The sequence below is a fragment of the Lygodium microphyllum genome, chromosome 11 (assembly GCF_053477565.2).
Source record: "Lygodium microphyllum isolate KBCC chromosome 11, Lygodium_microphyllum_v1.1.10, whole genome shotgun sequence".
Taxonomy (NCBI): Eukaryota; Viridiplantae; Streptophyta; class Polypodiopsida; order Schizaeales; family Lygodiaceae; genus Lygodium; species Lygodium microphyllum.
Window position 1 is genome coordinate 97,686,157 of NC_141145.1, and position 14,743 is coordinate 97,700,899.

Genomic DNA, 14,743 nt, shown 5'->3' on the forward strand with positions numbered 1-14,743 from the left:
CAAGCATGATTATTTCCAAGGTAAACCTTGCCATAATAGCCTGCATCAAAAGTAGCAAAGCACTCCAAGCATGGAGTCACATGGAAAGAGGCACCAAAGTCTACAATCCAAGTCTGAGTGACACCATCATCAACTGACAAAAGTGCATCAATCACATCAGCCTTGGTGATCTGCATATCCTGCATGTGACATACAAGGGCATCATAATCCACTGCACATAATACATCAGCCTCTGCATCTGAGAGCTCCTCTATGACAACACTGGAGGCCACATTGGCCTTTTCCTTGCCTTTACTTGCCTCAGATGCATCTGTCTTTTCCTCTTTCTTCTTTCTGTCTCTTGCATTCTTCTTTCTCTCTTGTTCCTTCTTGTAATACCTGCAATCAGGCTTCTTGTGGCCCTTCCGACCACACTGATAGCATGTAACATCACTCTTTTCTTTTCCTTTGCTCTTGCTCCTGCTTCTCTGTCCAGCATTTGCATTTTTCTTTTCAGCCCTGCCTCTAACATTATAAGCTGAGTTGCTGCCTTCTCCACTAGACTTACGTCTAATTTCTTCATTCAAGATCGAACCCCTCACACCATCATATGTGAGATTGGGGTTATTGCTGAGAGAAACAACCAAAGTCTCCCAAGAGTCGGGCAATGTCATGATCAAAAAGATCGCCCTCAACTTATCATCAAAATCCAAACTTGCATCCTTGAGCTGATTTAAAATGCCAGTAAATGCACTCAAGTGCTCAGCTGCAGGCTTGGACTCATCCAGCCGCATATTCACCAACTTGCGCATTAAATGCACCTGATTAACAGGTGTGGTGATCTCATAGGTAGTTTTCAACTTCTCCCATATTGCATGACCAGTGTCTAAACCCTTAATGTCTGTCAAAATGTCATCAGTGACACCCATCTTTATATAAGCCACAGCCCTTTTATTGACTTTGGCCCAATCCGCCTCAGACATTTGTGCAGGTTTATCCATTTGCAAAGCATCCTCACAATCCTTTAAGAACAGTATGCCCTGCATACGATCTTTCCAAAGATCAAAGCCCTGACCATCAAATCACTTGATTTCCATCAAACTTTTAATGTCAGAACTGGAAGAAGTTGCAGCCATTTTATCACAAGTACAAGTGTAAAAGCACTGAACTGCAAGAGCACAAGCTAAATCAGCAAATACACTGCTGTTCTTGCATAACCAGCAATAATCCTCTGCTGTTTTGGCATAAACCAGCCACTGCACAGGCAAATAATGCAGAAATTTATCAAATTCTGCACAAAATTCCAAATTTCCAGGTCCAAATGTGCGCAAATGTCAGCCAAACTGACTAAGCTTAGCAAAATTACATCAATACATGAAAAGCCCCAATTTTTCTTGGTCCAATGCCAAGAAATTTTACTCGGATGAGCAAAATTCCAACAAATTTTGAAAAATCCCCAAATTAATTGAGGTCAAGGCGCACAATGTCTGCAATTTCTGACACAGATGTCACTGTCAAGCATAAACAGCATCAAATCTGGGAAAAGCCCCAAATTTCCAGGTTCAAATTTCCCCAAATCTGAGAACTGTGCTTGCGCGCGCGAACTCCTGTTAGTGGCAAAGGGGTTGCTTGCAGTAAACCTTAGAAAAATTTAAAAATTTTCTGGAAGAAAAATGTGTCGAATCTGCAGCCGTTGACCTTGCGCTGCCCGTTAGATGCCACGCAGCCTTGCTGCCTGCCCGTCAGATGCCACGCAGCCTTGTGTGAGCTGTCGCCAGCAGTCGTTGACCTTGTGCTGCCCGTCAGATGCCACGCAGCCTATCGCTGGCTATCGCATGGTCAGCGTGAGCTGTCGCCTGATGATTTTGACCTGCCGCCTGATGCCACACAGCCTGTCGCTGTTGCCTAAAGCCACGCAGCCTGTCGCTTCAGTTTCGTGACCTGCCGCCTGCAAGGAACTGTCGCCTGCACTTCTGTGAGCTATCGCCTGCAATCGCCTGGTCAGGCACGACCTGTGTGAGCCCGCTGGTCAGAACACAACCACTCCTGTGAGCTGCCAGGTCAAAAACGACCTGTGTATCTCGCGCGAGCGAACACTGAAGATGTCTCGCACGGACTCCGAGGAGCGTGAGCACCTTAACCTCAGCTCTGATACCAGTTGTTGGAGCGCGCGGGTAGCGGAAGCGTGAAGATTTGCAGCAGAGGAAGTGAGCAGGTGAGTGAGAGTCAAAGAGAGTACGAGCTGATTTGGGTGTTCCAACAATGTGTTGGTACACAAAGAATAAAATGTATTTATACTTAGGGCCTGTAAGGGTGCATTCACATATACAACATAATACACGTGTAAAATACACAGAGGTGAATAAAGGACCTTTACATCCCAACACAAGACAGTAAGGTTTGCAAGGAGAAACACAGAGTGAACTCGACAAACATGGAGAAGAGGAGAAAAGAGAAGAAACTCTGATGAATGGAATGATGAAGTTCTGAATCATGGAGTAAATGTGATACAAGGGAACAACGATGCCATAGCACAAGGAAGATGATGAAGACAACCACGAACCACAATGTCCTCCTGAAAGGGTGTGAGGGTAGTGGAGAGCCTGGAGAGAAGAGGTGAGGGACTGAATGAATTAGCCATGAGGAATGAATGAGAGAGTGGCCTATAAATAGGCACAATCAATCTAGAATGGAGCCCCTTTTTGGGGCTGCAAACCCTAAACGCAAAACACAGAAACGCAAAAACGCAAAAACGCAAACTACAGGTAAAGGGTGAAGGGTTTCTCAACACCCGCTCTCAGGCCCAAAAAGGGGAACAAGAGAAGAGTGAGGTGAAGATGCAATGCTACATGCTGAAGAATGCTCATGCAGCAGGTGCCACTTGGACAATGTCCCTCATGGGAAAATTGTTCACTTTCCCAAGCGCCCTAGTACAAAGATGATAAAAACATATAATGCATAGGAGGATTGTCAGACTTTGTGTGGTGTCGACAACCATCAGGACATACCCAGACTTGATCTCAGGAGATGGCTCCATGTTGACTAAGTGACCAAGGCAAGAAGAAAAGAGAAGGAAGAAGATGTAGAGAATCCCTAAGATCCAAGATTTCCACCAGAAAGGGAACCTGCAGTAAAGAACAGTAGACAGAGTGAACTAGAGAACCCAAAACTCAACCTCAGGAGAAAAGCCACTAGCTCCGTGCATCCATGCTGGAAGGAATACGAAGGTCTCATCACCAAATCGCAACTGAACCTCCAAGGTCCCGATCTAGGTAGTACTTGACGATCATGGGTATCAGTAGAAGAGATGATTCGTCGAAGACAGCCACCCTAAGAAAGTAGGGGATGGGTGAAGAACTTCATGTAGAGTAGGTTCCCCCTCTAAGGTGGGAGGTGGAGGGGCCCTCGCTGAAGTCGAAGAAGACGTAGATGCCCCCTCTGAGGGCAAAGAAATAACACCCCCCTCTAAATCCCCCTCTGAAGTAGATAGGAAATCCAAAAACTCATGGATCACAGACTCCGAAATGTCTAATGACAAAGGAAGTGCTGCCGATCGTGCCAAAGAAGGTATTCGGGGTGCCGAAGAGCTCCCAAAGGTAGCCTCTCAAACCTCAGTAGTCGAGGGGGGGGAAGGGTGGGACTCAGAATGAGCAAGAGGTGGACAACAATCATTGTCTCTCAGTCGAGCGGACTGGGTAGCCGAAGAAGAGGAAGGAGTCGAGCAGCCACTGTCTCTCGAAAGAGCAGACTGACGAGGAGACGGTATCAAACAATCACTGTCTCTCGATGGAGCGGACTATAGATCCGTAGGTCGTGGAAGCTACTATACCTAAAAAGAAGTGAAAGAAGACTGTCACTAGCATTGCGATGATCTCCAGAAGATCATAGCGCCAATCGATCCTCCATGTGCTCGAAAGGACTTAGTGCGTATCGGATGCATCTTATTGCCTTGAGCATAGTACTCTGATAGCCGATGTTGAACGATCTCTATGGCCCAAAAAGGAGAGGTGGCACAAGGAGTGCCTAGTCGAAGATGCATATACTCCGAGGGGGTGGAAAGCAAAGGTCGAAGTCGGCAAGCATCAATGGTGTGTCCAGTGATGCCACAATAGGAGCACCCAGTAGTCTGATCATCTGTTGGTAAAGAATCCATGGGTACCAATGTGCCTTGCAAAAGAAGGAAGGGGTCAGTCACCATGAATCACGAACCACAATGTCCGTCTCAAGGGGTGTGAGGGCAGTCTAAAGCACGAACCGCAATGTCTGCCTCAAGGGGTGGGAGGGCAGTGCAAGGGCTAGAAGTGAGCTGCCAGTGGGAGGACGATGCGACCAGCAGTGAGAGGTTGCAACCTACAGAAAAACGCAGGTGAGGAGAGAGAAAGAGTATAAAAACAAGTGAGGAGAGAGAAATACTAAAAACGTAGGCTACAGGGGAGAGAAAGACTTAAAACGCAGGAAAAAACAGCAGCAGCAATCAATATGCTGAAATCACCTCCGAACAGTGTGTGATAGGCTGAAAACACGCACTAGACTAGTATAGACAACAATGGCCAGCTTGGACTGCGATGTCCTCCGCGTCCGAGGTGTGGACAGCAAGCTGAAATACCTAAAATCTGCAAAACGATATTGTTTTCTGAATGGAGAGTGATCAGCAACAGTCATTTGTTGTAAACAGCTGCAAACTACGGGTGGAAGGCTGGAAACAGGTGCCAGACTGTAGACTACGATGTCCTCCGTGAAAGGGATGTGGGCAACAAGCTGAAAACACAAAGCGTACACATCAACTACCCAATGGCCTACCAAGACTACAGAGGCAATGGCTATCTTACCAAAGGGAGTCCAAGTAGTCACCAAGAGAGGACAGGGCATCAGACAAAGGGTGCTTACTAACTACCCAGCGGCCTACCTAGCCCTACAAGGCAGATGGAACCACATTGAGCTTTTTTTTTTCCCTTTTTTAAATGGTGAAAAGTTAATTTTAGGAGTGGTATCCGATTAAATAAAGAAAAATAGAAAACAGGAATAGGGAGGGTACACCCAACACATCACAAAACAATACAAGCGTACCTAACCACTCCAGGATCTCGATCACGACGAAAAGGTAATGAAATATCATGTGAAGAAAAATGGTGGTGTAATCCGCTGGTGGAAATAGCTTAGGATCTGTCTAGTGGTGCTCTGCACAATGAGATACATATATTGCTACATGCTAAAGAATGCTCATGCAACAAGTGCTACTTGGATAGTGTCCCTTATAGAGAAATTGTTCACTTGCCCAAGTGCCCTAGTACAAAAATGATGAAATCATGCAATGCATAAAAAGGGAGAAAAGGTCGCAATATCAAAGACAAGTGCCAAAACCCATAGAATGCCCAAAAGAATAGGAACCCCTCTCAACCTTGATGTCAATGTCAAAAAAGAAAGAGGAGCTTGAGGATGTCGATCTTCATGTGGTGCCGACAACCATGTGGATGAAAATGATAAAGCATCCCTACTGCAAGAGAAATGATAAAAGTCACCGCCATGATAGCATCAAAAGAGATGCTACATGATTCAGTGCGGGAGTGGAAGCAAATACAAAACCCTGCAAAAGAGACCAAAACCTGCAAGCACAGATGTGAGTGGAAAGATGCTCCAAAAAACAAAACTGAAAACAAAATAAAAGAAAGCAAAGCTAAGTGCAATGCAATGAGTATGTAAGTATGCAGCGGAAGTCTAAAAAGAGAACAGCTAAGTGTGTGGCCACCGTCACGTACGGCCAGGTAGGGAAGTGATCCTAGAAGGTGCAATGGATATCCCAGGAATATAGGTGAGTCACTAGATGACCAATCAACCAATCCTTCAGGAGTAGTGATGGAGATAGGCTGTTGAGGCTGTTCGTGTGCCACATATCCACAAGCCGCTAGGGCAAATGGAGTAGATCGCACAACAGCGGGAGGCATAGCCCCACTGGACTGGCCAGCCGAAGTGGATGCAATCACAGCAATCTGCAATGGTTTTCTGGGAGGAAGACCTTGGGCCTTGGTACAACACTCCTTGTCCACATGGCCGACCTCTGCCACTATGTACAAAACCTATTTTTCTTAGGAATTTGCTACCAATGGGATCGCGTTCTTTGTTTCTGTTAGAGAAAGTGGTGTCGCCCTTGTTTTGGCTTGCCTTCGCATCTTGCGAGTTCTTGCCACTCTTGGTTTTCCCTTCCGAAGAAGAGGTAAATAACCCTCGCTCCCTGAATGGATGTGTGTAGAGGACTTCTTATGGACTTCATCATGCAGCCTCGCATAACGGAAGAACTCACACTCAAACTTGTAGAAGGTTGGCAATCTAGGTAGTGAGATGATATGTTGAATGAAATCAAAGTATTTGTCGGGCAACTTGTTCAAGAAGAACGTGACCTAATCATCATCTAACTTCGGGACCCAGAAGTGGCAAACTCTGTGAGTAACCGCCGATATTCAGCCAACTTGACTTTGAAATCATCCCCTTCCTTAATGGAAAACTCTTGAAGCTCAAAATCAAGATTTATGCATTGAGTGCAATCTCATATCACATGGTGGTCAAGGAGATGACTCCAACACTCAAATATGAGGGGACAATGCTGCAATTGAGAGTGGAGCTCAGGAAGCAACCCCTGCATTAACTCAGCATTGGCTATGGCATTACAGGCTCTCCATTGACTGATGTGATCAAGGTGAGCTAATCGAGCACCTACCACACCAACAATGAGGTCCCAAAGTCCTTGATATTCAAGCCCTTGTTGCATGAAGTTCGACCAAGTAATGAAATTCCTTGCCAATGCAACTAGAGTGATAGTCCTAAGAGATGGACAAGGTGTGTAATAGGGGTAGGGTGGATAGAGAGAATAGGGAGATGGAGTGGAGTACACTTGACAAGTAATCCCAGAGTATCCACCATGCATATGAGAAGTGTGCATAGCGGATCTAAATGTGGGCAAGGGTGGATTGGGCATCGGCATGGTAACCGCCTATGAAGCCCAAGGTGGAGGGATAGGGACATGGGGAGCAGTGGATGGAAATCCATGTGTAAGAGTGACCCAAGGGATGTGTAACGACAGTCCATAACCAAAGGATGGATATCCTTGCACCTAAAAGGTTGTGTGGGGGGTTTGTTAGTGTCCAAGGATAGTGAGGGGGATGCCCATGATTGCCATCCTAGAGTGGAAGGATGTGTACAGTGCACACTCCCTCCCCCCAAAGGACATGATTTTCCAACTCTGTCAGCTCGAGCCAGAGACAAAGAAGCATTACTTATGTCAATGTCTAGTGTATTAAGAGATCAAAGAGCCCTTCCATTGCCTATTTAGAGAGGTATTTGAGGCACTATCCAAGGTGATGGATTTCTCAGATCAAACGTGTCTTAGGAGTTAGGCTCTTTTTATTGGAGCTACGTTGTCATAGAAAGCACCTCTTTCAAACCCACGAGCAAAGAAAGGGAGCCGCACACCAACATACACACATAATTCTACTAAGCATTAGCTACTCCCTCCGCTACAGAGCCTTTGAAAAGGCGGCCTCACCATGAAGAACCACTTTAGACATAGCCATAGAGAGATATAGAGCCTATCTTCCACACCTAGCCCGGTCCACACCCTTGGCACAGGAATTGTCTACAAATACAAAGAATACTACACAGTCATCAGGAGATCATACCTCGGCGCTTGAATTTCTCTATGCTAGATAGACCCATGAGAGATATCTTGAGATGAGAGTACTTCTTAAGCAGTTCCACATTTTATCTGACTTAGTTACCATTTTGTACCAATCAGCTAAATATTGTTTATTGTTCATTTTCCATTTAGTTAGTCATAGCATTAGATGATAGCTATCTTGGAACTTGGAAAAAGTCCCAAACTTCTCTTTTCTTTTCCTTTTTTTCGTGAAGATAATTGAATTAAGTAGTAAATATTTACATCAGACCATCAAATCAGCATAGAACTAATAGACATAAACTCTCTCTCTCGAGATATTTACATGAGGCCTGCAAGCTATCAGAAGAACCTGAACAACTTATTACATGAGTAGCACTACTAAATCACACAGAAAGAACAGCTGGAGTAGAGCAAACAATAGCCAGCCAGGGAGCAGCAATATTCGGAAGAACCAGGTCAGTTGACATCATAGAAGAGATTTGCCATAGCACTAATCCATGCACACAGGCCACATGCCCATGGATGCCCGATGCTGAATCAAAAATAAAGGCATTCTGAGTACGTCATATATGCCACAAGGCTGTCCATCTAAGGAAATGGAAAAGGCAGGAACAATATGAATGCAAAGAAGACATAGAGGACATATTTCCCATAATCCACGAACGAGCTAGTATGCAGTGCTAAGTCACCGAGCACCACACTCCGGAAATTAAACTCCAGGTCTATCGCACAATAAGGCAAGAGAGAAAGAGGTGAAGCAATGTCTCATCACATGTAGTGTGCAGAAAACACAACCACCTGCAGAGATCTTTCGGGCACGGAGCACATCTCCCATTGGAAGACCCCTAATGAGCAGCCTCCACATGAATACTTTTCCTTCATACAAAACCTTGGACTTCCAAAGCTGGATAAATCTTTCCTGCCACTTCGTTTTGCTATCCCGAAGATGCCATAATTTATTAACTTTCCCAATGACCCATCTAATGGCTTCCACCATCTGATGATATATCTGATTAGCTAACCTTTTCTCAAAATCATCAGGAAGCACAAATATCCAATCACACCATGGATACAATGGTTGTAACGCAAGCAAAGGAGAGAGTTTGTCCTGTATGGATGACCGAATATCACTATATCCGCGAGGCACCCTGAAGTACTGACGAATATGCTTGAAAGAATAAAGATGGGGCTGCCCAGGAATAACACTGTCAAGGACTGTCTTCAACCCCAACCGAGCCATCCAATTAAACTTGTCTCACTGCAAATCTTTTTGTGGCCAATCCAACAACCTTGAGCAAGCCAACCTTTCTCCTTGCAACGAATTTTCCTACTTACGAATATCAAGAGGGAGCCAAACTGCAAAACGTAGCATCTCTTGCCAGGATGCAATCAAATGAGAAAGGAGAAAAGACTAGGAGACCTTAATAGGCCTCGTGGAATTAAGCACATGCCATCAGGAAGCATGAATAACCGTGCTACCATGAGAGATGCATGTCTTTTCTATGAAGAATTTAGTAATATGTGACCAAGGATGACTCTAAATACATAGACTCTGCAAAAGGGATAGCCTCAAAGCGGCCATATGCAAATTAGCATCCAACAAAGATGCACCCCCCATCCTTTTCGGAGTAGTCACACGCCGCCACAAAATCCACATTTGACCCAAACGATTGCCTTTCTTTTTCCATAGAATGAATCTGATAGGCTGAGCCAAATCCAAAAGGGACTTCTTAGTCCAAGGAAGCAATGGCAAAAAGAACGAAATCATATTGATCATAATGCATTGAGCCACTTTTAGTTTGACATGTAGAGGCCAGCTCTGAGATTTCCAGTACATGAACCTATCATGAATGCGGAAGGCCATCCAATCCAGCAAGGCACGGGGAGCTACCTCCACACCAATAGGATATCCCAACTGTCTGGTTATATTGCCCCTTGGGATCACAATTCCATTCCAATCCAAGGCTTGCAGATCACTCTCTGTACATGAGAGAAGGGCAGATTTTTGAGCATTAATATGAAGACATGATGCCACAACAAAAAGATTCCACGCCACCATTGCCCGATTAACATTAGTGCGATCAGCCTTGAGGAAAATAAAAGAATCATCTGCCAAAGATTGACCCACAAGCATGTCACTGCAGGGAAGAGATAAGTCAACTATCTCACCTTGAGCTACCAACCTATCCAATAATGAGAGCATCGCGTGAGTTACCAAAGCAAACAACAAAGGGCTGAGAGGACAGCCTTGCCAAAGAGACCGAGATAAGGCAATTTCCTCCGTAATCCCTCCATTAAGAGCAATACGAGCCACAGCACCTTGACTAATGGTATCAACTAGAGAAATCATACGGGGACCGAAACCCATTGTAGACATTAATTGCCGCAAAAATGACCAGCTAACATGATCAAATGCCTTCCCAATATCCAACTGAAGCATAACAACCTGCTAGCTAGAAGCTTTGGCATAGTCAATTCCCAGTTGAACATTCAAAATGTTGTGCATTATATTTCAACCTTTAATGAAACCATATTGACATGGATGAACAAGGTGCGGAAATACTTTTTGCAATCTGTTTGCAATAATTTTGGAAAAGATTTTATATAACAAACCCACAACAGAAATGGGTCTCCATTGTTTCAAAGAGGTTGGAGAGGGAACCTTGGGCAACAACCTAATGACAGCAATCCTCCAATCTAAAGGCATCATACCAAAATTCCACACTTGCTGACACAGGCGAGTTAATGGGTCCTTAAGGAGTTCCACATGAGCAAAACAACTCATTAGGAAGCCCATCCTAGCCAGGACTTTTCCTTCGAGGCAAGTAGGATAGCATTTCTTCCACTTCATCTTTTGAAATATCAACATCCATTAAGTTCACCCATTTTGGTTTGACCTGATTACTAACCAAGTCACAAATATATGTTCGAGCAGAGAGAACAACATCAGAAAGAATCTCTTGCAAACCCAACAAGGCCGAATTGATGGAGGCGGGATCAGTCTCACCATATCACCTTGCCCATCCTTTAAGCGGACAATATTTTCCCGAGCATATTTATGATGCAGACGAGCAAAAAATTGATGAGTTTGACAGTTATTATCATGTAAAGCTTTGGCTCTGGCCAGCAGTTTGTATTTTGCATATTCATCTTCCTAAAGAGATTAAACCCTGCCTTTCAACCATTCAATGCATGTGAGCAAGTCATCATTGGAATCCCTAGTCTGACACAAAGACAAGGAATGAGCCAATAAAGATTGAGCATGTTGCAATTCAGCTCGAAAAGAGGATGCATGATGAATACCATATTGTCGGGATGACGCTCGTGCATTATCCCTAAAAACCGTCCATGCTTCCATCCCTCTAGATAGGACCCTCAAGCTAAAAGAAGTTATTAGTTGCTGAACACCTTCCAAAAACTTGTTTTGCTGCAGAAAAGATTGATTCAATTGCAGAGGCAAACGAGCAAGGAGAGCCTTAAAAGCATAAACAGGTATATGACTCATTTCCAAGACCAAAGGATAATGATCTGACAAAACATGTTGTCTTTCCACCCACATATCAATAACTACAGGAAGAAAAGAGTCACTCTGGCAAATGTAGATCCTATCGACTCTGGCCCAAGTATTTGGATATTGAAAAGAACGATAAGTATATCCGGCTTGTGATGGATACATCCAGGACTACATGTCCTGTTTCAAAGATACCACTACAAGAGCATCCCAAGCATGTCGCGCATCAGGACCATCCATAACCGAATGCAAAGAAGTCGCCCAATCCCCAAAAACACACGCATTAAAATCACCCATAACAAAGCCTTGACGAGCCATAGCAAGGCAGTGCAGGTCATCCCAAAGCTGACAGTGTTCCCTTGCAGTAGAAGGAGCATACACACCTACAAACCACAAAACCTCTCCCTCATAAATTATTTCCAAAATCACCAATCGGCCACGAGGGTCCTGAGAAACCAACGATGGTTACAGGGAAAATTTAATAGCCAACATAACCCCCGATTTATACGGAGCTCGACCACTAAAAAAACCGCATAATCCTTGTATGCATAAGAAGATCCAACCAAAGTGTGCTGTTTATGCTCCACAACACAAAAAACATCCCAATTTCCAGCTAACACAACTTTCCACAACCGATATTGCTTGTTGCCCGAAGAAATATCTTTCACATTCCACACAACAATTTTCATGATCAATCACAAATGAGAAAAACTACTGAACCACCACTTTCCCTTTCCCTTTTAAATCAATAACCTTGGCAGCCTAGAATCTCTCCATTTCACTTCGAATAACATCTACAAGATCTGCCCTCTGCAAACCTGCAATCGAAGCACGGGAATAAAACTGCAGTTGTTGGGAATGGAAAACATCCATAGGAGGCACAAGCCTTCCACCCGCATCGAAGCGTAAAGCAAAATCAGAAATTCTTTTATCTTCCACTCTGTCGGAGCACGTGAAGATTGAGGTTTCATATAAAACCCCCTATCTCTGCATTGAAAGGTCTGAGTGATTGGGGGCGGCAAAGGATGGGCAGGAGCCAAGCGAGAATCCTGTTTGGCATTATGAAGAACCATAGTGACCCAAGAATTCTCCTGAGGAGACAAATTCCACCCACCCGCAAGCGAAGCACGCTCCCCACCAACGTGGGAAACATCCTTCTTGCCTTCATCACGATCATGTTGGGGGAGCTGCTCTGGATCAGCTACTAGCTTCTGAATCATCTGCTGAGGGAGGTGGTCTTGTATTTTTATGTTTGGATCCATAGGGCATTGCACTACCTCCATATTTTTGTCGCATTCCGAAATCAAATGGCCCAACTGGCCACATCTGAAACAGTGTCCTCCAAATGTAACCCATTTCAACTCATACACTAAGGTTTGTAACCCTAGAATCTCAAAATGAATTTCTGTCGAGGGAGTTTTCCCTATATCCCAAAGTATACATGCCCTATTCCGATTGCGAGAAGCCAGCCAAGGTTCAACCTCCCCAAGGGTTCTCAAAACCAGAGGGAGGAGTCTCCAAAGATGTGCAGGGAAATCAACCACCACTACCCAAATTGGGCATGCCTATCTCAGCACCTCCTTGAACTCAGCCATGGACCTCCAAGGGACCACATGAACTAGCTACCCATCCATAAACAAAGGAATGCGTTGCATAATAAGAGCCCATACTTCCGTGGAACGAAAAAGAACCTCAAAGAACCCCTTCAAACCATCATAAATCTCTTCAACAAAGGGGACCTACATATGCCCTGAAGCATCATCTGAGCCCTATTCAAAACTAACAAGCATGGACTGCAACCAAGCACGAATTCTAGTGATCAAAGGAGTCCTTCCACTAAAATAAAAGATGGCTGCCCTCTCATGGAAAGTAGCAATCTACTGTAAGACCAGGTCGGTTCCCATGACTACAACTACTTGATCCCCATACGGTAATGAGTTAGCTTGACCCTCATTACAATGGACATAATCCGTCATATTATGATTGGCAGTGGCCAGCATAAACTAAAGAGACCCATCAGGTTGTGAGCACGAAACATGAACCTCTGGCTGAGGCAAATTCAAGCCTAAGACCTGTTCTTCAACTGACATCCTACGAGGTTTGCCCATCTCATCACTGTCCAGCAACGGCTGGAGTTCTTCAGCCAACAAATTACCACCCGAGTCTGCCAAGTCTTTGTCATTCCCTTGCCGAAAGGCCATATTGATACCATTAGATTCCTGCAGATTTTCCGTAGCAAAACCAAATTCCGATCACAAATGCCTTTCTGAACCCTAACTGGCAAAGTCAGAACTGAGCTAGTACTGCCTCTTTCAGGCACTACGAGAAAACTGTCTGCGTAGATGCAGAAAAAGTAAACAGTCTGTTGTTGTCTTTCAATCAAGCGCTGCAGAGAGGTAGGAGGAACAAGCGTGAGGTGGAAAGGCAGGTCGACAGTTAATATTGTAGCAACAAGGGAAAGCACAAGGTGTGTAGGCAGGTCAAGCGTGACCCTGCCCTAAACTGAAAAGGAGAACGAAAAAACGAAAGCAGTACATGAACCTCCTCCGTGTCAGAGACAAACAACTAGAGAGTGCCGCCTCTTGCTCTTGCTCGTCCAGATCTTGCCTTTGCCTTGCAAGCTGGGACAGGGTGGGGGAATCGGAGGCTTGCAGCTCTCCTTCCCTTCCTCCCTCCCTCCCACAACCAAAGACTGCCACCTCTTCCTCCCGCTCGTCCAAATCCTGCCTTCGCCCTGCACGCAAAACAGGGTGGGGGAATCAAAGGCTTGCGACTCTCTCTCTCTCTCTCTCTCTCTCTCTCTCTCTCTCTCTCTCTCTCTCTCTCCCACTCTCTCTCTCTCTTCCAGGAGACCTTCACCGGCAAGGACATCGTCCTCTACACAGAAACCCACCAAAGCCCAGGCACCTACTTACCAGAAGTGAGGGGATATAGATGGGAGACGGCATGCCGCCCTAGAGCCCGAACAAAAGGAGGGACCCGAGGGTCCGGAGGGGTGGCTGTGTTGTACAGGGAGGAGCTACAGCCCATAGTGCAAGTCATGCGGAAAGATGAGGAAGCCCGGTTCATGTGGATCTGGATACACACAGATCGCCCCCGAGACATATACATGGCGGTGTGCTATTTCCCACCAGCACACTCCCCATACGCACCACAGAAGGGCAAGTCACCATACCTACCACTGTACGAAGATATCATGCACTACTCCAGCTTGGGGGATGTCATGTTGGCTGGAGACTTCAACGCACGCACAGCACAAAGGCAGACCCCCTTCTTCGAGAGCGAAGACCACATGTACAAAGAGATTGCACCGCAGGAGATAGGACTCAACCGGGCGTCACAGGACACAGCTGAGTGCACCGAATATGGCGAACACCTACTGGTGTTAGGGGGGGCACACGGACTGGCCATCCTCAACGGCCTCGCGACAGATGGCCCGGGTCGGATGCCCTCACATGCTTCCCACACAAGCACGTGGCCAACTGCATCGGACGGGGGGCACATGGAGCACCCACACAGAAACTGGGAGCAAGCACAGTGGACTATATCCTCGGCCCTCTATCACTTATCCCCGACGTCCATCC

General features: G+C 45.5%; 1 protein-coding gene across 4 annotated transcripts in view; it reads right to left on the reverse strand.

Moving 5' to 3' along the window:
* Positions 1–14,743, reverse strand: part of LOC148029133 (ABC transporter B family member 25, mitochondrial-like) — a 280,954-nt gene that overhangs the window by 164,938 nt on the left and 101,273 nt on the right. The window lies entirely within an intron of this gene.